This window comes from Camelus ferus, unplaced genomic scaffold (genome assembly GCF_009834535.1).
Source record: "Camelus ferus isolate YT-003-E unplaced genomic scaffold, BCGSAC_Cfer_1.0 contig1219, whole genome shotgun sequence".
NCBI classification, from domain to species: domain Eukaryota; kingdom Metazoa; phylum Chordata; class Mammalia; order Artiodactyla; family Camelidae; genus Camelus; species Camelus ferus.
In genome coordinates this window covers 1-16660 of record NW_022587727.1, presented here as the reverse complement: position 1 = coordinate 16660, position 16660 = coordinate 1, and the positions used below count along the sequence as shown (strand labels likewise).

General features: G+C 42.4%; 1 long non-coding RNA gene and 1 pseudogene across 1 annotated transcript in view; both read left to right on the top strand.

Moving 5' to 3' along the window:
* LOC116662471 overlaps nucleotides 1-15806 on the top strand; it is a 51983-nt gene extending 36177 nt beyond the window's left edge. Inside the window, exons 6-9 of the long non-coding RNA XR_004318432.1 lie at nucleotides 742-1022; nucleotides 12264-13152; nucleotides 13955-14128; nucleotides 14249-15806. This is a non-coding gene — a long non-coding RNA (uncharacterized LOC116662471). The remainder of the gene's footprint in view (nucleotides 1-741; nucleotides 1023-12263; nucleotides 13153-13954; nucleotides 14129-14248) is intronic.
* LOC116662470 lies at nucleotides 8839-9929 on the top strand (annotated as a pseudogene).
* Nucleotides 15807-16660: the final 854 nt, after the last annotated feature.

Below are 16660 nucleotides of genomic sequence, written 5' to 3'. Positions count from 1 at the left end.
TGCCACCACAAAGAAGGAAGAGCTCTTATGTTTTCTGATGATTCCAGCTACTTCTCACAGTTATCTAGCAATTATTGAGAAGCCAATCTACCTTATATGAATTGGTAGCTTATTTTATAAATTATAAATGTTACATTGCATTTAAGTGTTTTAAGCCACAGAAATGATTTCATTTAAAAATCCTAGTGATTTTGTTTTAAGATTTTCCTATACTGTGATGAAATTCATGCATTTTAATATTTATATTTTATGCTTCATCGATATAAATTATGGTTGCTTCTTTACTTTCTACTGGAAATGTATGAAATATTTTTCCTGCCTCAAATGTATGTTGACTTTATAATATGGATAAAAGATATATTATAAAAGGGCCACTTAGAAATTCATTTTTTATTTTTCTTAAACAAGAGCAATCTCAGTCTTGTTTGGTTTGGCTTTCCTTTGAAGTAGTGCTTTGAGAAACCATGAAATCCCTTATATTATACTGTATTAAAATTATTATCTGAAATTTAAAACAATTATGTGACACCATATGAATATACTGTTAACCAGAATTGTAAGTAATATATTTAACATTAATGACCTAATTTGAGAGTTACAGGTATTAAATATATTTAATAGTATTATATGTTAATAATATAAATGTTTCCATGTATATCATGTGTATACATATATATTAATAAAACTAATATTTGAGGAGTCATATAGGGTTCACTCTCTGTGTCCTGTTTTGTTTTATAGCTACAAGAAACTGGCTGAGAAAAAAGAAACTGAATTTGTTAACAATTTACCCCTTAAGATGAATCCAAATGTTATGTCTCAAGAAACAAAATGTGAACCAATTTTTGGACAAAAATGAAGAGCATATAGTTTTACAAAATTCACCAATGAAGGTACAGAAAATAACTGTCCAAGAGTAAATACTGTGTAAGAACAAATAGATAAAATGTACCTTGATATTTTAAAGAAAAAAACACCTGTTGGTCCTTGATTATTACCTCAGGATGACAAAAATACATAAGGTAAGTGTTTATAGTTTATATCGATGGGACACAGTGATCAATGAAGTTACATAAACACTGCTGACAGGTATGTACTTCGTGAGCCAGCGGGACTGATTACAGAGTAACCTCCAAGTGGATCCTGGGCATCTGTGAGCAGTAGCTGTTACAACACCCTGTCGTCCCCAGATTTTAAAATGCCACTGTAGCATTGGCTTTCTTTTAGAAGCCATTTTTTACACTTTAATTTTTTTAAACACTCATAGCCCAGAATTTGAGTAGCATAAGAAAATTGTTTATTCTGGTGCTTTTTATTCAGCCTTATCAGTAGTCTGTATTGTGCAAAAGGGGGCAAGTTGGCATTTCATATAAATGCTGTTAGTGACTGTTGAGAAACTTATACATCTCTGTTCCTTGTTTCTGTTTTCTTGATTTATTCTGTTTTATAGACTCATGACCACAGTATTCCATTTTTATTTTATGGATTTGATTTATGTGTTTACCATAAACTAAACATAAACTATCTCCAGTTCCTTGTGGAATAAGGCAGGTGCTAAGCAGTTTTTACCTTGAGAAATCTGGAGAAAAAAGATAAAACTTTAAGTCATTTCAACTATGTTCTTCCCCACTCTCCTCCATGTTCATTCTTGTAATTACATGTCTTGCTTTCTGGCAAGCCTATTTTGTTTTATTATTTTGTTATTTTTGGTTCTGACTTTGAAGATGTGCTTCAAAGTACTAAAGTTCTGATGAATTAGGCTTGGAGAACTTGAATGTTGTGGCTCACCTTCTACAAAATGTGTTCTTCAGTAAGCACTATGGTTTTGCCATCTGTTAAATCATATTTACAACTGTCACTGATGTTTAAGTACTGAAGAATTTGTACTTGTGCACAGACTCTTAGATCTCAGATGAGTTACAGAGAAGCAGGGGCTGGTTGGTACATAGCTACCACACAAGAAGGCCAGAAGTGCCCCTCCTTTATTTAGAGAAAACCCCAGAGTGGATTATATGCATCAGTTAGGAGCTCAGGCTAAGGCAAACCCAGTTCACCATTCAAGACATTTTCTACTCTTGGAAAGAAAACTTCAAAGGACATTATGAAAAGCAAATACTTGAGATCCATCCCTGCCTCAAATCAAGCCATGGAAAAAGGTAATTATACACACATTTCATAATAAAATTCTGTACACATAATGTATTATTGCATTTTCCTTATTCTCTACTTTCCCTGTTTCCTTCTCTCCTTCTGAGAACTTTCCTTATTCGTAGAAAAAAAATTAATCTTAAGGTGCTACATTCCATCTCTGAAAGACAGATTCAGTTCACTTCAGTTCAAGGGGTTTGTCGTCATTAATTCTAGGTTTTCCTGAATGAGACCCAGAAAGTATGGGAGGTGAATATAAAATAGGAGAGCCAAACCCCTCCTCATCTGGTTGGCTTTGTAATATCCAAAATGTTTGCCAGAAAAGAGCTATAATTTAGATTGCAATGTACAAATGAAGGTGGATACAGAAAGAAATATCTGGTTGTGAGTTGAGTCTAGTGTTGGAGAGTCCGGATGTTTTATCAGTCACCTTCATGGATTTATAAAGCACCTCTGCTAGTTATTTCCTGGTGGAGTCATCCATCTTGGAGGGAGGAAATGGCGGTTTCCCATGTAGAAGCCCATGCCACTATTAATAGGAATAGAAACTCTCAAGTCAGACCAGTGTCTCTGCTGCCTTTAGACTCCGGCGGGGCCGAGAGAGCAGTAGAGCCAGAAGTGATTCATGCTTTCCTTTGTGGCTCAGCCGAGTAGGCATCCGAGCCCATCACTGCTGCCTGCTGTGACAGAGGAGAGCTAGCCTCACTGGGAAAGTCACTTCCAGCTTAAAGTGCCTCCCTGGCCTTTCCCTGCAGCAATCCATCCCAGGACCACTTGGACTGTATTAGAATTCTTTTGGCATTGAAGTCTCTCCTCTTCTGTCTGTGTGGCTGTGTCCGCTGCAGCAGCCTGCATGTGTCAGATGTAGGGCTCATATCTGTCCGTGTGCAGGAGAGCAGCTGGAGTGGTGGCTGTTCTGTGCACAGAGGAATCAGATTCTGTTGCTTAATGCAGCATCCTTTCCTCCTGTTCTTAACGTAGGGACCTCAGATCCCTTCCCCTAACAGGCGCCTTGTGTTCTCTTACTTTCTCTTCCTTTTCTGTGGAGCACCTGCTTGTGCTGCTGTCATCTGTTCATTGTTGTTAATAACTAACCCTCTACTGGATCTAGTGCTCAATGTTAAGAAAAACACTCGGAACATTTCCCAAATTTTAGAATCATCAAGAGGAGTGTGAAGGTTTTTCATTAATGTTTTAGAAGTAGTCATCCTGTCTGTACCTTTGAGAGCAAGAGAATGAAGTTTTGTTTTTAATATTATTTTATTATATTTATTTTGGACAAACTAACCCCTAACATTTCTGAAGTTTACTTTATCCAAATTCATTCATATAACAAGTGTTTTTGGGCACAGGCCTGGGTCTAGGCACTGTTGGACGCCCTCCAGGTACATTGATAAGCAAGGCAGCACCACCTCCCCTCCCCCATCTCATGGAGCTGTCATCTGATGAAGAGGGACAGACACTTAACAATGAGCATACAAATGAGTAAATAGTGTTACATGTTAAGGGGAAATAGAAAGCAGAGCAAGAGTGTCAGTGGTGGAGTCCTGCAGGTCACCATTTGAAATAAGATAATGTTGGCCTCGGTGAGAGAGCCCTTTGAATGCAGACTTGTAGGAGGAAATGGAATTGGCTGTGTGGGTGTGTGGGGGAAGCATATTCCAGAAAAAAGAAACAGTCAATGCAAAATTCCTGAAGAGGGAGGAATGCCTGGCATCTTGGGGATCAGCATAGAAGCCCACATGGCTGGGGCAGAGTGGGCAGAGAGGGGCAGGGGAGGTGAGGTCGGGCATCACAGGGACAGGCGCGGTCGGCTTTTCTAGGGCATTAAGCAGCCGTGGGCTTTCACTCAGTGTGGAAAGGTGAGCGCCTGCGAAGTTGTGAGCATGGCAGTGACTTCACCTGATGTATCCTTTAGACAGATTCCACGGGCTGATGCCATTGACTGAATGCATTCAAATATAGACCCACACCATAGGGGCACAGGAAGAAGCACAGAGACCAGTTAGACAGGGATTTGAGGAATCTGGGCTGGGAGTGATGGGGCCCGATCCAGGGTGGTGGCAGTGGTGGTAATGAGAAGCAGTTGGATGGGGATGTATTTAGGAGATAGAGCCGAAAGTCAAAAAGATTGGTCCGGGGTTGTGAGAGAGGCGTCATGGGTGATGGCAGGATTTGCGGCTTGAGCAGCTGGAAGAATGCAGTTCCTCTCCAGCTGGGATGGAGGGGGAGGCAGAGTTGGCTTGGGAGTGGAGGGAGGACCAGGAGTTGAGCTGCTGAGATGCTAACTTTGAGATGCCTGTTCTGTGTGCCAGTGGAGATGGCAAGGAGGCGGTCAGATGGAGGAGTCTGAAGTTGAGAGGGAGGTGTGGACTGTAGGTATCAAGTGTTGTGAAAAAAGAATATTTTTGAAGCCATGGGGTTTTTTTTAATCGAAGTATAATGGATTTACAGTATTGTGTTAGTTTCAGGAGTACAGCAAAGTGAACCAGTTTTTTTGCAGATTATATTCTGTTATAGGTTATTACAATCATTGGGTAGAGTTCCCTGTGCTGTACAGTAAATCCTTGTTGCTGAACTATTTTATGTACAGTAGTTTGTGTCCATTAATTGCATACCCTTGATTTCTCCTTTCCCCCACCTCCCATTGTTAGCCACAAGTTTCTTTTCTGTCTGTGAGTCTTTCTGTTTTCATATATGTTCATTTGTATTATTTTTGAGATTCCCCACGTAAATGATATATAGTTTTTGTCTTTCTCCATCTGACTTACTTCATTACACATAATATTCTCCTAGACTTGACAAAGATTATCAAGGGAGCATATCTGGAGAGAAAAGGCAAACCAAGGCCTGAGCCTGGGGCGTGCTGAACTAAAGAGGTCAGGAGGGAGAGGGGTAATCTGCAAGGACAGAGCAAGGTTGAGGCAACCTGAGCATGTGCGCTCCTGAAGCCAGGTGGGGAGAATATATAGAGGAGAGTAGATCTGCTGTGTCTGCTGCTGCTGAGAGAGAATGAGGATTGACAGCTGACCTTGGAATTTAGCAGGAAGGAGGCTGTCAGCATTGGACAAGCAGTTTCCGTGGGCAGGTGGCTGTGAAAGGCAAACTGGGAACAGGAGAAGTGGAATTGGCTACTTCAAGGTATAGACCCCCTGGAGGAAAGGGTGTAAAATTTGGGGGGGCAGTCGCTGGCAGAAGTGTGGAGTCAGGGAAGCCTTTTGTTTCACCTTGTTTTGAATTTAATGAGAGAAATCGTGGTACGAGTGAACAATAGAATGTTTGCACTTTTTGGAAAGATGCAGTAGCCAGGAAGAAGTGCATGATGAGGGGAGTCGTAGAGCAGAGTCCTCGAGTGGAGGGGATGTAATGGGGTCCAGGGCACAGTGGGAGGGTTGGCTTCAGGTGGGAACATGGACAATTAACCTGTGGAAAAGCAGAGAGGAGGGGAGAGGTGGGTGTGGGTACTGGTAGCGGGTAGAAGTGGTGAGAGATGGGGTAATTTCCTCCGGTTGCCTCCACTTCCTCTGAGAAGTAAAACATGTAGTGATGAGGCAGCAGTGAGGATGGGGCCAGGGTGCTGGAGGGGAGCAGGTGTGGGGAGCTCTCCTGGAGGGCTGGGCTCCCAGCAGCAGGAAGTCTGCTCCAGGTTGGTGACTGTGAATGTGAGCTGGGACCAGGCAGACAGGGGTGTGTGTGTGTGTGTGCACGCGTGTGTGTGCGCACATGTGTGTGTGAGTGTGCACAACCACGTTCTCCCACATGACTGCAGGTGTTGGTAGTTGTGTAGTTGGATTTACTAAGAGGAGTGGTTTTTGCCCAATGATTGCAGCGGACTGAGAGAGGAGCAGGAAGGAGCTGCCCTTGTGTATGGGACGTAAGTGGAGTCATGAAGGAAGAAGACACATTGCAGGTGTGGACAGTGTGAGAAACGCAGGATCAACAGAGTGTGTCCCAGAGGCCCGGGTGCTGTGGGCATCCAGGTGCCAGAGAGCATGCCTGGTGGGGGGGGAAGGACTGCCAGTGAGTAAATGCCTAAGACTGAGGTGCATCCACGGTTGCGTTACTGGTGACAGAAAAAGACCTGGAAAGCCAGTGGGAGAAAGCATCTGGGGCAGAGAGATGTGCATAGGGAGGGAGTTGAAGGGTCTCTGATGCGCAGTTGGAAATCACTAAGAGTGAAACCAGACGTCAGGTCACAGTCAATTGAAATGAGGGGTGTGGCATAGAGGTTGATAGGTGAAGGCAATAATATTTTTATTAGCATTATCCCTGATTTCAAAATTTCATAGTGTTTGCGACTGCCAAAATAAAAACACATCTCTAAAATTCATATTTATTTAAATACAATGGCAAACTATGATTTTCTGTTTTTGTACTGATCTACTTTTTCTCATTAGAGTCTCTGTTAAATAGGATTAAAAAAAAAAAAAACTGTCTTTTTGTTGGAAAATTGCCCAGAGTGATTTTAGTTTTATTCCAAAGAACTGGAATTCCTTGGGGGTGGTTGTTACTTGTGACAGGCTGGGTGTCAGAGAAGCAGCCTCTGAGCCAGAGGCGAGTGTACAGAGTCTAGAGACTGTGCTTGGCGTCAGCACTGGTTCCGAGGGAGCAGCCCCTCATGACTGGGGCTGGCGCAGTTTGAAGGCTTCTCTTTTTCACGCAACCAGGAAGCCTGGGCCAGTTAATTCAGAGCTGGTGCACCTGTGCCAGGAACCAGAGCCCCCCCTTCTTTCCTGCTGCAAAACCCCTAGTTTGTGACTTTAGTCTTTCTTGTCACAAGACAGCTGCACAATCTCCAGCCCTGTCAGGAGGAAGAGGGTGAAAGGTAAAAGGTTCACGCCTGTTAACTCAGCAGCTTAATCAGAGAAGTAGTCACTGTCCTGGAAGCCCCGTGTTGGAAATTTTTGCTTTCATCTTACTGGTCAGAATTTTGATCCTGTGCCCCTGCCCCCTGCTCCACCCCAGGTGCATGGAGTCCAGGGAGAGGGGTGTTTTTAACTGGCACATTGCAGCCCAGGGCAAAATTTTAGTGTGGAGGAAGAGGAGGTTGTCAGCTAGCAGTGTCTGCCATGTGGTGATTTTGCTTTTTATTCTAAATTAATTTTCTTTGACTGTCGACATGTATTTTTATTTTTAGATTAGTATGTTTATTGTCACAAAAGGAATAGTTGCTCATTATTTAAATTCGAAAATACAGAAAAGTAAAAAGGAAGAAATAATTTAGCCAGAAACAGCTGGTGCCATAGTGGGTGAGCCTCATCCCATGCCTCTCGTGTGTGTGTCCTTCTGCAGATGGAAGGAAGCAGGGATGAGAGCTGGAAGGAAGGAGACAGGCAGGCATATGGACAAATAAAAATGGACAAAGCATTTTATAATAACAGATCACACTTTATCAGTTCTTTTAAATAAAACATTAGGTTTCATTTTACTTAAATCTGTAAGAAGAAAAAGTAACTTCATCCTGAGAAATGTAATGTCCCAAAAGGTCCCTTCAAGAACATAGATTATGAAAACCCCTGAAAGACTGCCAAAACCGTATTGTTATTTTTAACTCCTTTTTCCAGTTTTATACATGATCAGTTTTCCCTTCTATTAAATATGTAGTGAAACTCTTACATCCCCTACTCGCATGACTCCTACCCATTTTTGTTGGTTTTATTTTTAATAAGTATGTTACTTATAACCTTATTTTATATACTATATATGTCATATCATATTATATATACTTATATATGATTGTATTATTTATAATCAATATATATATTATATTCTCTCCAGCAGCTGTAATTCCCTTAAGTGTTTGAAAGTGGATCTTGGTTCTGGTTATTACAGAGCCAGAATGCTTTTCACCAGTCCATTAGCCATTGTTCCTCCATTCTGGAATTATTTTGATTGCCTTATAATTTGACTGAATTTTTTGAAGCCATTTTTTTTAAAGAAGGGCTCAGAAGTCCCAAATTCTGCAGTGTTTTCATGTTTGAATTTTATATCTAAGTAAATTTTCTTTCCTGTATAAAAGGAAAAGATACTGTCCATGTACTATTACTGAAAACAACAACTTAGAGAGGTCAAAATTAAGAACCCAGGAAGGGAGAATTGTGGTGTAAAAGCACTGTCTGACTGCAGCTGGAGCAAGAACCACCTGCCACACTCCTGGCCGCCCAGTCCTGGTAGAATAATAGTGCTGGCAGGTCTGACCCATTCACTGGCCACGTTAATGGGCCTCCAGTGACTTGGAGGGATTAATGGCCTTATTTTACAATGACTCAAATAGATCTTTTATGAGTGCTTTAAGGGGTTTCTACAGAAAACCTACATCCAACTAGCCAATTAAATGTGATTACTACTCTATAAGGAAAACCTAGAAAAGATTTGAAGGAAATCTTGGGGTGAAGTACTTTTGGGGACTTGGCTCTTCTTTTGACTTTTCTGTAGTTTCCAAATCTTTAACAACCATTTATTTCACTTTTAATGAAAAAAGTAAACTTTGCATTTAAAAAGTTAACATCCTAATCGGGAGGTGGCGGCCCTGGCAGCCGTGGCACGGGGCCTGGGGGGGGGAGATGGGGGAATGAGGCAGCGGCTGCTGGCCACGGCTGAGCTGAGTAGTGGAGAAGCAGCTCCCCCTCGCTGCTTCCCTTGGTCGAGCCGGGGGAGTGCGCGCGGCTGTCTGGAGCGGGCTCCCCACCTTCGACTCCCGCGACCCGCACCGCACCCCCAACGGGGCCTGAAGGATGATGACGCTCAAGTCGAACAGACCCGCACCGGTGACGGCGCCGGCTACAAGAAGAGGGCCGCGTGCCTGTGCTTCCAGCGACAGCGAGGAGGGTGTGCTACTGGTGAGCAGTAGTCGCCATCCAGACCAATGGATTGTCCCTGGAGGAGGCACGGAGCCGGAGCAGGAGCCGAGGGTGGCAGCAGTCCGTGAAGTCTGTGAGGAGGCTGCAGTAAAAGGGACATTGGGAAGATTAGTTGGAAGTTTTAAGAACCAGGAGAGGAAGCATAGAACGCACGTCTGTGTGCTCGCTTTCACGGAAGTGCTGGAAGACTGGGAAGACTCAGCGTTGGAAGGAAGAGGGAGTGGTTTAAAACAGAGGCTGCCATCAAAGTGCTGCAGTGTAACAGACCTGTGCTAGCATCGTATTTTGAAACGTTGAGGCAAGGCTGCTCAGCCAACAGTGGCACCCCGGTAGCGGCCACCACATACTCAGTTTCTGCTCAGAGCTCGATGCCAGGCATCAGATGACTGAAGATTTCCTGTAAGAGAAACGGAAATTGGAAACTAGACTGAAGTGCAGGTCTTCCCTCTCAGCCTTGCTCTTTTCACCTCCCCTCACAGGCCTCCTCTTTCAAATAAGGCAAGGTGGGCAGCAGAGAAAGGGCTCATTGATAATGCTGCTGTTTGGTGTTACGTGATGGGGCTTTTTTTCCCCCTCCTTTTATTGAGCAGGCGGGGCTTGGGTATGTAATTTGTAAGTAAGTTTGTGCATGATCTGTCTCTCCCTTTTCACACCCCTACAAGTCTCTGAAGAGGCAAACAGCCTTTCCCCTGCCTTGGATTCTGAAGTGTTCCTGTTTGTCTCATCCCAGGCCTGGCCAGATATTTTTCTTTGATTTTTAATTGTTTTTATTAAAAGATACCAATATGAGATGAAATCTTTCAAGAACTTGTCCTATAATGTGTGTTAAGTCCAGTAGGTTGGTCACTTTTACTGCAGGACACATTTATCTACACATTATATACTGGGCATATAATATGTAAATAAATGACTTTTAGAAGAGGAATTTACCTGTTTAATTTTTCAAGGTTTTTTTTTTGTTTGTTTTTTTGTTTTGTTTAAATTTGGGGTGTTTCTCAAGTGGAGAGCCTCACAATTTACTTTTTTGTTTTTGATGCTAGTGGCTAGGTAAGTTTCCCTGTCCTTTCTCTTTTCCCCAGTCATTGAGTCTAGTTATGTAGGGTATGGGAAGAGCTTATTAGCAACCTTCATTGTGCTCCCAGGATTCATGGCCTTCTCTTCTTGAAGCTGTGTTTCCATGCCAAGAAAGAAAGAGGAAGAAACATATTTTCTTTTTTATTACCAAGCCAGGAGCAAATGGCCTCAGCTCAGATCTGGAGAAACAGTGATAGAAATGGAATGCCTCCCTACGTGTTGACAATAGGGATTTGAACTGGATTCTTGGGATTATTATCTAAAAGACTGGAGCATGGAGCACTGTTTATATCCTGCTGGTTTGGAATTTTTTCCATAATGCTACTTACCGCTGACAGCGGCCTTTTTGTGCATACATGTCTTACACCGTGTTGAACTGGATATTGTCCTTGTGCTTCAAAGCATCCAGCTGTACTTGGCAAGTGCAACTGTACAGTCCTGTCCCCTCTCTGGGTAACCATGTTAAGTTCCTGAAAAGTACACAGGAGGAAAATTCAGGTGTTTGCTTGTCTTTGTGATGTTACAGCATTTGTAATTGCACCATGAAGCATGCTCAGAAATACTAAATTTGTCTCCCACTGGGATGTGGAAGGTCCATCTTCTGCTGAGAAGTGGTATGGAAGAATGCTTAATCACTTACTAGAACAGCTACGTAATGCATTGGCCCACTTCAAACTGTCTTGTTGGTTTTTGATACATATTTGACGCTGGCTTCATTTGCCAGTTGTGTTGCTTATTTGGGAAGTAAGCAGAAAAGGGTCTTGAGACAGGAGGGGGAGGGTGGGGAGGGGGGCAGCACTGATCAGTCCCTGGCTTGGGACAGGAGTTTGTTGCTATACTCTTACTGGCATCTCCTTTGTCAAAACATAGCCAAGATGTGCAATTAAAATTGTAGTTCCCTTTATTTAAAAATTATAGTAAATACTCCAATTTTGAGAAAAAGTTAACATCCAGAAAAAATTATATTAAAAAATGTAAAATTTCAATTCTTCACTTACCTCAAAGGTAGTCAGGGAAATGATCACTGGGGGTCAGTTCAGGACCTGCAGGGTTTGAATATGGGCCTCCGGATCTCTTCTAGGGATTTCCCTTAAACTTTCTTTTTGTATTATTAACTGAATAATTTATTGGCCTTAGAACCATTTCTGCTGTTTGGGGATTTATGAGGTATCTTAAAAGCCAAAAATTTGACCAAAATATACATGAATAACATTTTTTCTAATGTAATGTATGATATCACAGTATTAGAGAAGGATTATCATTTTTAATCAAATTTAAAGTAGTTGTTATAGTTTCCATGCAATTTATATTATTCCAGTGATACTATAACTTGATATAATTTGTATAGAAAAATGTGCTTTAAAGCCCACTTAATCTGAACTAGAATGCTTCATAAAGTTATCAGCTGCTCTTTGATTCCTCTTTTAGATACTTTGTTATTGTTGTGAACATTTAAGAGTAATTTATTTAAAGTGATGAAACCTGAAATTATCCCGATCCACATTCTCCTCACATTTATTTAGCTCCATGTGTCATGGGACATGAGCCTTGGGTCAGTTGGCCTCCGTGTCAGATGGAGTAGAGACTGGTCCCGGGCAGGGGTCCCGCGTGCAGGGTCCTGCGTGCAGGGGGACAGCTGTGTGAGGGCACTTGTTACGCACCTGCCTGCTGTGAGATCCTCACTTGTCTTAGTGCTCCTGTTGTATTAGTGATTCTTGTTACATAATTGCCGAATACACATTCAACGTAGTTTGTATTTGCGGTGCTTTTATCCATTGTTCATGACATTTAGGAATATCTGGAGCAGGACTCACCAAGCCAGCAACTCCAGCCTCCCACGGGGAAAGCTGCGTGGCTCCCCGAGAAGTCTGAGGGCCCCTCAGAAACTGATGCCTGTGTTCAGTTTCTGAATGTAGGTGTTGAATTTCACAGTAATATTCATAATGGTTGTATGTCTTTAAGTATATGTAGAAATTAAATAATAATGAAATATATGAAATTTCTTCTGCACTGAGTGATACCGCACTCACTCACTCTTATTGAACATTTATTGATTTTTCTTGTGTAGTAGAACATTGTTAACTGTGTCATTTTCATTCTTTGTGGTTTTTTTCCCCTAACCCACTGTGTTCAAATCTAATATACAACTCTACATACTGAAGTAATGCTTTTCCTTAAAAGGGTTCTTCAGGATACGGTGGTGGGAACAAGGAAGCAGAACTATGTTTGAAAGAGCTCAGGAAGCAGAGGGAAAATGGAGCTGGGGGCGCAGGCCCTCGGGGAGTGGATTACAGTCAAATTCTTAGAAAAAAGAGCGAGAGCTTTGGAAGATAAGATGGAGGAACTACAGAGACAGCAGGAGAAGGAACTTTTCCAACTGAGTCAAGACAATTATATTCTTCGAGCCAAAGGACTAGACACATTGTCCTACTTTTCCTTTTATTTATGGAAAAAGAACTACTACTCTCCATTAAATGCACTGTCACCCTCTGTCCCTGTGGCTCTTTGACTTGATGCATTTGCTGTCAGTGACTTGGTTCCCAAGAGTGCCTTCTAACAGAAGAGCCTAAATCGAACCCCTGGGGGAAAATCAGAATTTAAATTGGCTCATATTGATCCTTCTCTTGTTAGCAGTCCTTTTTGAAAATAAATCCCTTAGTTCACGGTGACCTTCAAGGAAGACAGAGTTTCAGAAAGATTGCTGTAGAAGGGCTAAGTTCAGAGAATGACACTGTGTAGCATTTCTGAGTTAATGCCATCATCAGAACCATCAGCACAGAGCATCCTGTAATGAATTAACCGTCACTGGTGTTAAGCTAATTCCAGTGTGGTTGTAAGACAGTTCTAGGTCTGTGCGCCTTGTGTTTTCTTTTATTCTTCCATACTTCATCACTTCCTTTTCCAAATAAAACTATTTCTGCATTTTCTCAGTGAAGTAGCTTTGAAGAATCAAACAAAAATCAAAGGTGGTTGCAGTTTGAGGAAACATCGGATCCTGTCACTGAAGAAAAAGCAAAGCAAATCCAAAAAGAAATAGGAACAAGAGACACTTCTTCAGGGATGTCAACAGGTATGGTTCTTCAGCACATAATGGGTTTGCTATGAGATCTTTTGGTTTTGAAAATAAGGCATTTAAAAACATTTGTTTCCATTTAATAGGTAATGGGAATTCTGGCAATGTGAGGAAGTAATCATTTGACTGGTCTGCACATTTGTCATGGGCAGAATTAAAATGGTTAAGAGCATAGTTTCTGGATGGTTCTTGGCTTCACTGCCTGCTGTGCAGCCTTGGGCAAATCACATCCCCCCTCTGAGCCAGTTTTCCCGTCTGTGAAATGGGAATGAGACTGACAGTACCTGTCTCACAAGAATGGTTGTGAAATTAAGATAAGACAGCGCCCCTGTCTCCCGGAGCCTTGCAGCAAAGGCAGGCTGATTCTGCCCCCGGCCTGCCTGCTGGGGGGGAGCCCCCCTTCCCTAGTTGGAGTTAAAAGAGTGTGGATTAAGGGGGTTTTCACTGGTGTAGTGAGCCAGGGGCCCAGAGAGGCCCACGCCCCCGTGGGAAACCAGGCTTCTGAGGGTGCGGGGACTACGTCCTGGCTCTCCCTGAGGGTCACGGGGCATTTGTCACCTGCTGGTCAGGGCTCGGCTGGGCCGGCGGGGTCTTCCATGGGCTCGGAGAAGCCACTTGTGTGAAATTAATGCCACATTAGGAAGTATATATATTTAAATCATAAAAAAAAACAGTGCAGACCAACCTGAGTGCCCTCCACACAGTAACCAGTTAGTGCTTGTTGCCTGTGACTAATTTTATAACCATGTTCCCTTAGAAACTGTCCTATTTTTCTTTCATTTTCTATAATGTTTTTCAGTAGACAATATTGGCTGGTTTTGATATTATATTCAGAAATATGAATCTGAAATCAATTGCCAATGCCCTGAGATTGAAAAAAAATTTGACTTAAAATTGGGAGAAAATGTATGTGTCCTGTAGAAGTCAGACATTTGTTCTGTGTGATGGCATCTTGGTGGAGCTGACCTGACAGGTAGGCAGGACAGGTTCGGTGGTCTCCAGCTTAAGCTTTACCTTCATTTCCTCCCCACAACTCCCCCTTTTTTTTAATTCCCTCCCCCTTCTGTCTCATTATCTTTTTCTCCTTTGACAGTAGTAGCCTAAGCCTACAGCCTGCCAATAAGAAGCATTTTCACTGCAGGGATGCCTAGAGAAAGTGTTAACCACATCAGAGATGGCAGCATTTACTACAAATGGGGTAGCACTGATTTTGCAGGACACGCGGCCCTAGAGTTATTGAGAGCCATCCAGACCCTCCGCCTGCTGTTCTGCACTTGCTGCACGGAGCGTGGCACTTTAAGGAACAGACCTGTGAGTATTCCAGCCACCCCTCACACACACACAGAACACAAAACTTGTGTATCAACATATGTACTTATTTTTCTGGGTTTCAAGAATTCTGCAGAATTAAGCACAGACTATCTGCCAGGCATTAGGCCAGGTGTGGTGAGACAGTTCAGAGTTTCATTAGATTCACAAAGGTCCTTGGTTTTCATCAGACTCTTAATTTTAAAGAGGTTAATAGACCAGAGCATCTAAGCATAGATTGCCACTGATCTCACTGTCTAAGCCCCTCTTTAGCTCAAGCCAGGTGCTGAGCTGAGTCTAGGCTTTATTCTGCCTCATCCTGATCTTCCAGAAACACCGAGTCTCTACCTCCTTGCTTACAGAGAGCTCCAGAAAGAAGCCTGGCTACCCACTATGGCTCCATCCAGTTACCTCACCACAGAAAGTTGGGCAAAAAAACAGAAAAAAAGAAGGTGCAAATGTCACTAAGTCCAAACTCTTTCTGCTCACTGCACGAGAGGCCAGTAAATTAGGAGACAGGGTCTTGGGGCAAGGAACAGCGACTTTATTTAGAAAGCCATTCAGAAAGCCGGCAGACCAAGAAAATGGCCGACTAAGGTCCTGGAGAACCACCTTCCCCAAGTCAGAATTCAGGCTCCTTTCCTACTTGCTTGGTTGTTGCAAACTTCTTGGCATAGGAATTCTTTGTTCTTGGAATACTGTGTTCTTGCAGCTGGCAACGTAGGTCAGATCATGGTGCCCCTGTAAACCTCCAACAAAAGAAATGCTATTTTGTATTCTGCAACTTGTTATCTTTATGTGAATGGAAATGTGTTAATGTCCTTAAAGGTCAGAGCCTTGGGAACAGGCTCTCCTCTATATTTCAGGCTATTGGCAACATTGTTCCACAAAAGGTGCAGAGATGGCAAGACTGAGCCTAGAAAACAGAGCACAGGGTTAAAGTCAAAGGAACAGATCTAATATGGAGTCGGGTTTGTTCTTTTCCATCACACAAACAGCCCCCCTGGCCTTTCCATCCCTGATGTGCAAAATCAGGACGTGGTTTTTCCTGCAGTCACTCGCCCCACTTACCCCTGTGAAATGCAGTACATTATACTGCCAGGCTCGTTGGCTTTGGGAAGTTCTGCAACTTTTTTGTTTACTAAGCATTTGGAGCATTTTGGAAACAGTTGTTTTCAGCTAGCAAATTGTCTTCTGAGAAAATTGAAAGTTTGAAAAATGTTTTAAAGCTTACTCAAAAACAAGAAATTTAAAGACTAAAAATATTTAAAGGATGTATCTTTCATGAGCACATATGCTAATGTTATATAGGTCCTGCTGAGTGAACTAAAATGTAACTTTCTATTTATAAAAAGGAAAATGAAAAATTGTATAACCAAGTGAAAGATCTCCATGAACAAAACAAGAAAAATGAGAAGTGAATGTTCAAGGAAAACCAGAGCTTATTCAGCGAATTAGCTTCCTGAAAATAAGTCCTTTTTAAATTCTTAAAATCAAATCAATTCTTTCTAAGCATTTTATTGTTATATTAATAATACATTTAGTTACACTTGGAAATTTTAAAAATTATACACTGATTTAAGTTTTGTAACTTTCATGTTTTTACTTTTCAGTGGATTTTCTTTTGGCATTAGACGACTAATACATACTTCAGTATTTTCAGCATATTCATATTTGAATTTGACATCAGTTTTAGGAAGTTGAACAGCCCTCTTGATCCTCATTAAGCCTGGGACACTTACATTATGCATCTCAGTAATGATGCTTTTAGTAATAATAGTAAACTAAATATACAGTATCATTTACTGTCTTAGGTCAGGTTCCAAACAAGTAGAGCCTGAGCTGGGGGTCCTTGTGGAGGTGATTTCCTGAAGGATAACTCTCAGAGAAGGGAGTGAGATAAGCAAGGTGGGGGTGGGCAGGGGGAGGAGGGCAAGTGAGACCGTGGTCTCAGTCAGAGGCTGGCACATTCTTCTCTCACCATGAAGCTCAGGAGAGCAGACTGCACCCCAGAGTTGGTCCCCAAATAAGGCAAGTGGGGGAAAGCCATTTACTCCCCTATCCAGTCAGTCCCTGGCTGAAGTGTGCTGTAGGAAGTGGGTGGGGGTATCTCTAGGCCAGGGGGCAGGGACTGCCATTTGGTGAGGATGTTTCTCCAGAGTAGGGGAGCCTGCAAGTGGTGAGAACCAGCACTCAC